The sequence below is a fragment of the Mustela lutreola genome, chromosome 6, assembly GCF_030435805.1.
Source record: "Mustela lutreola isolate mMusLut2 chromosome 6, mMusLut2.pri, whole genome shotgun sequence".
Lineage (NCBI taxonomy): Eukaryota > Metazoa > Chordata > Mammalia > Carnivora > Mustelidae > Mustela > Mustela lutreola.
Genome location: NC_081295.1, coordinates 121,322,085 through 121,330,526, shown reverse-complemented (window position 1 = coordinate 121,330,526; position 8,442 = coordinate 121,322,085). Strand labels below are relative to the sequence as shown.

General features: G+C 35.3%; 1 pseudogene; it reads left to right on the top strand.

The window, feature by feature from the left end:
* The first annotated feature begins 5,376 nt into the window (after positions 1-5,376).
* On the top strand, positions 5,377-6,627 carry LOC131834675 (putative high mobility group protein B1-like 1; annotated as a pseudogene).
* Positions 6,628-8,442: the final 1,815 nt, after the last annotated feature.

The window sequence follows — 8,442 nt, the reverse complement described above, 5'->3', positions numbered from 1 at the left end:
TAAGAGATGAGGAAGGACACTATATCATACTCAAAGGGTCTGTCAAACAAGAAGATTTCACAATTTTAAATATCTATACCCCCAACATGGGAGCAGCCAACTATATAAACCAATTAATAACAAAATCAAAGAAACACATCAAGAATAATACAATAATAGTAGGGGACTTTAACACTCCCCTCACTGAAATGGACAGATCATCCAAGCAAAAGATCAGCAAGGAAATAAAGGCCTTAAACGACAAACTGGACCAGATGGACATCAGAGATATATTCAGAACATTTCATTCCAAAGCAACAGAATACACATTCTTGTCTAGTGCACATGGAACATTCTCCAGAATAGATCACATCCTCGGTCCTAAAGCAGGACTCAACCGGTATCAAAAGATTGGGATCATTCCCTGCATATTTTCAGACCACAATGCTCTAAAGCTAGAATTCAACCACAAAAGGAAGTTTGGAAACAACCCAAAGACATGGAAGCTAAACAGCATCCTTCTAAAGAATGAATGGGTCAACCGGGAAATTAAAGAAGAATTGAAAAATCATGGAAACAAATGCTAATGAAAACACAACGGTTCAAAATCTGTGGGACACAACATAGACAGTCCTGAGAGGAAAATATATAGCGGTACAAGCCTTTTTCAAGAAACAAGAAAGGTCTCAGGTACACAACCTAACCCTACACCTAAAGGAGCTGGAGAAAGAACAAGAAAGAAACCCTAAGCCTTGCAGGGGAAGAGAAATCATAAAGATCAGAGCAGAAATCAATGAAATAGAAACCAAAAAGACAATAGAACAAATCAACAAACTAGGAGCTGGTTCTTTGAAAGAATTAATAAAATTGATAAACCCCTGGCTTGACTTATCAAAAAGAAAAGAGAAAGGACCCAAATAAATAAAATCATGAATGAAAGAGGAGCGATCACAACTAACACCAAAGAAATACAAACTATTATAAGAACATACTATGAGCAACTCTACGGCAATAAATTTGACAATCTGGAAGAAATGGATGCATTCCTAGAAACATATAAACTACCACAACTGAACCAGGAAGAAATAGAAAGCCTGAACAGACCCATAACCAGTAAGAGACTGAAACAGTCATTAAAAATCTCCAAACAAACAAAAGCCCAGGGCCAGACAGCTTCGCGGGGGAATTCTACCAAACATTTAAAGAAGAACTAATTCCTATTCTCCTGAAACTGTTCCAAAAAATAGAAATGGAAGGAAAACTTCCAAACTCATTTTATGAGGCCAGCATCACCTTGATCCCAAAACCAGACAAGGATCCCATCAAAAAAGAGAGCTATAGACGAATATCCTGATGAGCACAGATGCGAAAATACTCAACAAAACTCTAGCCAATAGGATAATACAGTACATTTAAAGGATTATTCACCACGACCAAGTGGGATTTATTCCAGGGCTGCAAGGTTGGTTCAACATCCGCAAATCAATCAATGTGATACAATACATCAATAAAAGAAAGAACAAGAACCATATGATACTCTCAATAGATGCTGAAAAAGCATTTGACAAAGTACAGCATCCCTTCCTGATCAAAACTCTTCAAAGTGTAGGGATAGAGGGCACATACCTCAATATCATCAAAGCCATCTATGAAAAACCCACCGCAAATATCATTCTCAATGGAGAAAAACTGAAAGCTTTTCTGCTAAGGTCAGGAACACGGCAGGGATGTCCATTATCACCACTGCTATTCAACATAGTACTAGAGGTCCTAGCCTCAGCAATCAGACAACAAAAGGAAATTAAAGGCATCCAAATCAGCAAAGAAGAAGTCAAATATTCACTCTTCACAGATGATATGATACTATATGTGGAAAACCCAAAAGACTCCACTCCAAAAGTGCTAGAACTTATACAGGAATTCAGTAAAGTGTCAGGATATAAAATCAATGCACACAAATCAGTTGCATTTCTCTACACCAACAACAAGACAGAAGAAAGAGAAATTAAGGAGTCAATCCCATTTACAATTGCACCCAAAACCATACGATACCTAGGAATAAACCTAACCAAAGAGGCACAGAATCTATACTCAGAAAACTATAAAGTACTCATGAAAGAAATTGAGGAAAAACAAAGAAATGGAAAAATGTTCCATGCTCCTGGATTCTAAGAATAAATATTGTGAAAATGTCTATGCTACCTAAAGCAATCTACATGTTTAATGCAATTCCTATCAAAGTACCATCCATCTTTTTCAAATAAATGGAACAAATAATTCTAAAATTTATATGGAACCAGAAAAGACCTCGAACAGCCAAAGGGATATTGAAAAAGAAAGCCAACGTTGGTGGCATCACAATTCTGGACTTCAAGCTCTATTACAAAGCTGTGATCATCAAGACAGCATGGTACTGGCACAAAAACAGACACATAGATCAATGTAACAAAATAGAGAGCCCAGAAATAGACCCTCAACTCTACAGTCAACTAATTTTCGACAAAGCAGGAAAGAATGTCCAATGGAAAAAAGACAGCCTCTTCAATAAATGGTGCTGGGAAAATTGGACAGTCACATGCAGAAAAATTAAATTGGACCATTTCCTTATACCACACACAAAAATAGACTCAAAATGGATGAAGGACCTCAACGTGCGAAAGGAATCCATCAAAATCCTTGAGGAAAACACAGGCAGCAACCTCTTCGACCTCAGCCGCAGCAACATCTTCCTAGGAACAACGCCAAAGGCAAGGGAAGCAAGGGCAAAAATGAACTATTGGGATTTCATCAAGATCAAAAGCTTTTGCACAGCAAAGTAAACAGTTAACAAAACTAAAAGCCAACTGACAGAATGGCAGAAGATATTTGCAAACGACATATCAGATAAAGGACTAGTGTCCAGAATCTATAAAGAACTTAGCAAACTCAACACCCAAAGAACAAATAATCCAATCAAGAAATGGGCAGAGGACATGAACAGACATTTCTGCAAAGAAGACATCCAGATGGCCAACAGACACATGAAAAAGAGCTCCATATCCCTCGGCACCAGGGAAATCCAAATCAAAACCACAATGAGATATCACCTCACACCAGTCAGAATGGCTAAAATCAACAAGTCAGGAAATGACAGATGCTGGCGAGGATGCGGAGAAAGGGGAACCCTCCTATACTGTTGGTGGGAATGCAAGCTGGTGCAGCCACTCTGTAAAACAGCATGGAGGTTCCTCAAAATGTTGAAAATAGAACTGCCCTATGACCCAGCAATTGCACTATTGGGTATTTACCCTAAAGATACAAACGTAGTGATCCAAAGGGGCACGTGCACCCGAATGTTTATAGCAGCAATGTCCACAATAGCCAAACTATGGAAAGAACCTAGATGTCCATCCACAGATGAATGGATCAAGAAGATGTGGTATATATACACAATGGAATACTATGCAGCCATCAAAAGAAATGAAATCTTACCATTTGCGACAACATGGATGGAACTAGAGCGTATCATGTTTAGCGAAATAAGTCTAGTGGAGAAAGACAACTATCATATGATATCCCTGATATGAGGAAGTGGTGATGCAACATGGGGGCTTAAGTGGGTAGGAGAAGAATCAATGAAACAAGATGGGATTGGGAGGGAGACAAACCATAAGTGACTCTTAATCTCACAAAACAAACTGAGGGTTGCTGGGGCAAGGGGTTTTGGGAGAAGGGGGTGGGATTATGGACATTGGGGAGAGTATGTGCTTTGGTGAGTGCTGTGAAGTGTGTAAACCTGGTGATTCACAGACCTGTACCCCTGGGGATAAACATATATGTTTATAAAAATACAAAATTAAAATGGAAAAAAATTAAAAAATTAAAAAATAAAAATAAATTAAAAAAAAGAAAATCAGAATGTAGCATATCTTTGTATTCCAATCATAAATTCTGATAAAAAGATATATTTTAGAGTTGGGGAGTTTCAGTGAATATTAGAATAAAGGGAATAAAACTGATGTGCACATGAAATAATTGTATATTTAGACACTGCAAAAAAAATTTCATAGTTAAATTGTTGTAATTCATGAACTTACCAAGGTTATTAGATATAAAAATAATATTTCTTTAGAAACAAAACATACAGAACACACAATTTGAAAAATATATATAAAATTTATGTTATCATCAAAATCATAAAATACTTAGAAATAGTGTTCTTATAGCTAATAATCTTGGTAAAATCATTAATGCTAATAACTTAACTATGACAGTTTTTGCAGTGGCTAAATGAGCAATTATTTTACTTGCACCTGAATAAATACTAAGAAAAAGGCTCAAAACCTCAATATTCTAATTTTATGGTTAAAATATCTACCATTAAAAGAGATTTAAATTAGCACACAATTGATCTATGGATTCAGTGAAATCTCAAATGAAACCTAAACATAAGACATCTGCTTTGGACCAAGAGAGAGTACTAAGGGCTTGAAACAACAACAAAAATTGAATAAAATAAATGAAACAATAGTTTTTTAGACATTGGGCATCAGACATTGAATGACAATGATAACAGAGGTAGAAAACAAATGATGTAAGCCCTATAATTGTCTCAGCTGACTGCCTAGATAAAGTTTCCAGAAACCCTAAAAGAACCTACTTTACTTTCTGATTTGTGAATCTATCTTGGAATCCAGAGAAACCAAAAGTGACTAAGGTTTGCAATGTTCCAGAGAAGAAATAACTGCACACACAGAAGAAAAGAACATCCTGGAGATCTGCAGAGGGTTCTCCTTAGTCTTCACTTGAGCATTGAACCATATATATCTATATACAACCATCCCATGTTGGAGAATGAACCACATAAGAAGATTAAAGAGGACAATCATTATTATCCACACAGGGTCCAGAATAGTTCTAATCTCCAACAGTCAAAGTGGAAAACCTCACAACTCATGAGACATCAGGTAGAATTCTGAGCACAATTATACTTCAGTTGGGGGGAGAATTTAGCTGTACATTAAACAGAGTTTTAGAATCTAACAATCCTAAAAACATGGCCAAAAGATCAAATCATATGAAGAAACTGTGTTTTAGAAAAAATATTGAAACTATTTATGGAGTCAAAAATATCTACCTCCTAAAAAGGTAAATTCACAATGTTTGGCATGCAATTGAAAGTTACCAGCTATTCAAATTAACAAGAAAATATGACTCCACAAATAGGAGAAAATTCAACCAAAAGACAAGTAACCAGAATTGACATAGATGATAGCATTGGTAGATAAATACTTTAGAAATTAGTTTAACTATATTTCATAGGCTCAAGAAGCAAGAGGAAAGATTGACCATGTTAAGTAGAAATATGGAATATACATGTAAAAGGCTCAAATTAAGATTCTAGATAGGAAAGCTACAATGTTCAACATGAAGACTACACTAGGTACGATTAGCTGCAGGTTAGAGGTTGCAAAAGAAAAGATTAGTGACTTTGAAGACAGAGTCTTATCTATAATGAAACCCTGAAAAATAAGAAATTGGGGGAGAAATAGAGTGCATCAATCAGCTGTGAGACAACTCAAATGGGCCAAAATAACTGATTTGAAGAAATAATGACCCAAATTTTTCTCAGATTTGTTGCAAAATAAATCCAAAGATTTGTATCTCTACTAATACTAAAAACAAAGAAAACTAAATCAAAGCACATGATAATCATATTTCTCAAAACAAGTGACAAAAAAATCTTAAAAGCAGCCAGAGATGAAAGCAACATTATATAAAGTGGTACAAACATAAAAATGACAGCAGACTTCTCAGTTAAAATAATGTAACCCAGATGTGAGAGGAATATGAAAAAAAATCATTTGCCATTCTAATGTTTATGTGATTTCAAGAAATACCAAGTAACTAAAACAATCTTGAAAAAGAACAACAAAGAGACTATGTCTGGCTCCTGCTCTCACAGAAGGAGAGACAGTTCCAGGGCAAGGGAGCTTCAGATGGCACCAAACAGTTCTGTGCCTCACTGAGAAAATAATTGCACATGTGTAGAGGATATCCTAAGAAGAAGCCAAGAGAAAAATATCATCATATGCATTCTTTATGAAAACTTGCCAATAAAACCACAAGAAGCAGCAACTAGATGCTTCAGTCAGTCAAATTCTCAGAGTTTTATAAGAAGTGCTTAGTGAGGCGGAGAATCATGTCTGCTAAAGAGAAAGGAAAATTTGAAGACATGGCAAAGGCAAGCAAGGCCCATTATGAAAGAAAAATTAAAACTTACATCTCCCCTAAAGGAGAAGCAAAAAAGAATTTCGAGGATCCCAAATGCACCCAAGAAGTCTCCTTCAGCCTTTTTCTTGTTTTGTTCCGAGTATCACCCAAAAATCAAAAGAGAACAACCCAACCAATTCATTGGTGATGTTGCAAAGAAACTGGGAGAGATGTGGAATAACACTGCTGCAGATGAGGAGCAGCCTTTAGAAAGGAGGCTGCTAAGCTGGAGGGAGAAGTACAGAAAAGGTATTGCTGCAGAGCAAGCTAAAGGATGTCTGATGTAGCAAAAAAGGGGAGTCATCAAGGCTGTATAAAGAAAAAAAAAAGAAGAAGGAAGAGAAAGACAAGGATGATGAGGAGGAGGAAGATGAAGAAGATGATAATGATGAATAAGTTCTAGTTCAGTTTTTGTTTTGTTTTTATTTTGTTTTGTTTTGTTTTGTTTTGTTTTGGTCTATAAAGCACTTAAAGGCCTGTACAATAGTTTTTCCTTTTAAAGGGAAAGAATAGAAATATAAGGCTGTGTAAGATATGCTTTTAACCTGTACGGTCTTTTTTGGTATAGTTAATACACTACCAAAAGCATCTTTAGATAGCCTTGTTACGGTGAAAATTTAAGTACCCACTAACTTTGTTTGGTACAGTATGGGGGTTGGAAATTGTCATGAAAATTTAAAGTATGTTTTTATTGGTGAACAGCACAAATTAATTGTATATGGGTGGTAGTTTCCATTTTCAGCTGTCTCTGGAACAACTTATATGAAATAGTTGTTGTTCTGTTAATTGAATCCTAATCTGTAATTGCAAAAAAAAAAAAAGAAGTTACAGCTGCTTTATTGACATTCTGAATACTTCTAAGTAAATACAATTTTTTAATATAAAAAATCCCACAAAGATTGTGGACTCACACTTCATAATCTAAAATCAAACCACAAAGCCACTGTAATTAAAACAGAGTACTGGCATATAGAGTAATGAGACAGAACAGAGACTCCAGAAGCAAGCTGTCACATATATGCTAAAATAATTTCTAATAAGGTTGCCAAGACCACTCAATGTGAAAAGAATAGTCACACAGTGTTGTGAAAATTGACATCCATATGCAAAAGAATGAAGTCAGACCTCTACCTTCACATATAAAAATTAATTCAAAATATACCAAAAACCTAAATTTGAGAACTAAAACTATAAAACTATTGAAAGAAAAGTAGGTAAAATCCTCATGACTTTGGATTTGGCAATGGTTTCTTCAACATGACATCAATAGCACAGGCAACTAAAGAAGTATATGTAAATTAGACTATTTTAATTTTTGTACATGAGGACACTGTCAAGGGAAAGAAAACACAACCCACAGAATGGGTTGCACAGATGAAAAAAATCTAATCGAAACAGTAATAAGTCAAAGCTAATAATAAACCAAAACCATAATACATAATGAATAAATACAGTTTAATTCACTGTATTAACAGAATAAAACAAAAACAAAATCAAAAACAATAATGCACAAGTTACAACAGAAACTTTGTAACCATAGATGGTGCAAAAATTTTTTGACAATAAATGACAATTTTTTTATAATGAAAATAAAATTATAAAAGAAATGAAATGTGTCCACAATAGACTTTAAATGCAAATCTTTAACAACTTTATTCATAATAGCCAAAACCTAAAAACATCTCAAATGCCCATCGGCAGGAAAATGGGTAGAAAAATTGTGGCATATTCATATAATGGAATTCAACTCAAAAATATAAAAGGAATAAACTATTGATATATACAATAGCTTATACCATATATATGGTCTCAACAACATTATATTTAGTAAGAGAAATGAAATACAATAGTGTATTATTACCATTATAAGAAATTCATGAAAAGGCAAAACAAAAAACCTTCATGATGGAAATTAGACCACAATTGCCTGGGGAAAACTAATATTCTAAATCTTGATTGAGGTATGGGTTATTTGGATATGTACACTTGTCAACATTTATCAAAGTTTACACTTGAGATCTGGGCTTATAAAGATGGGGCGCCTGGGTGGCTCAGTGGGTTAAAGCCTCTGCCTTTGGCTCAGGTCATGATCCCAGGTTCCTGGGATCCAGCCCCGCATCGGGCTCTCTGCTCAGCAGGGAGCCTGCTTCCCTTCCTCTCTCTCTGCCTGCCTCTCTGCCTACTTGTGATCTCTGTCTGTCAAATAAATAA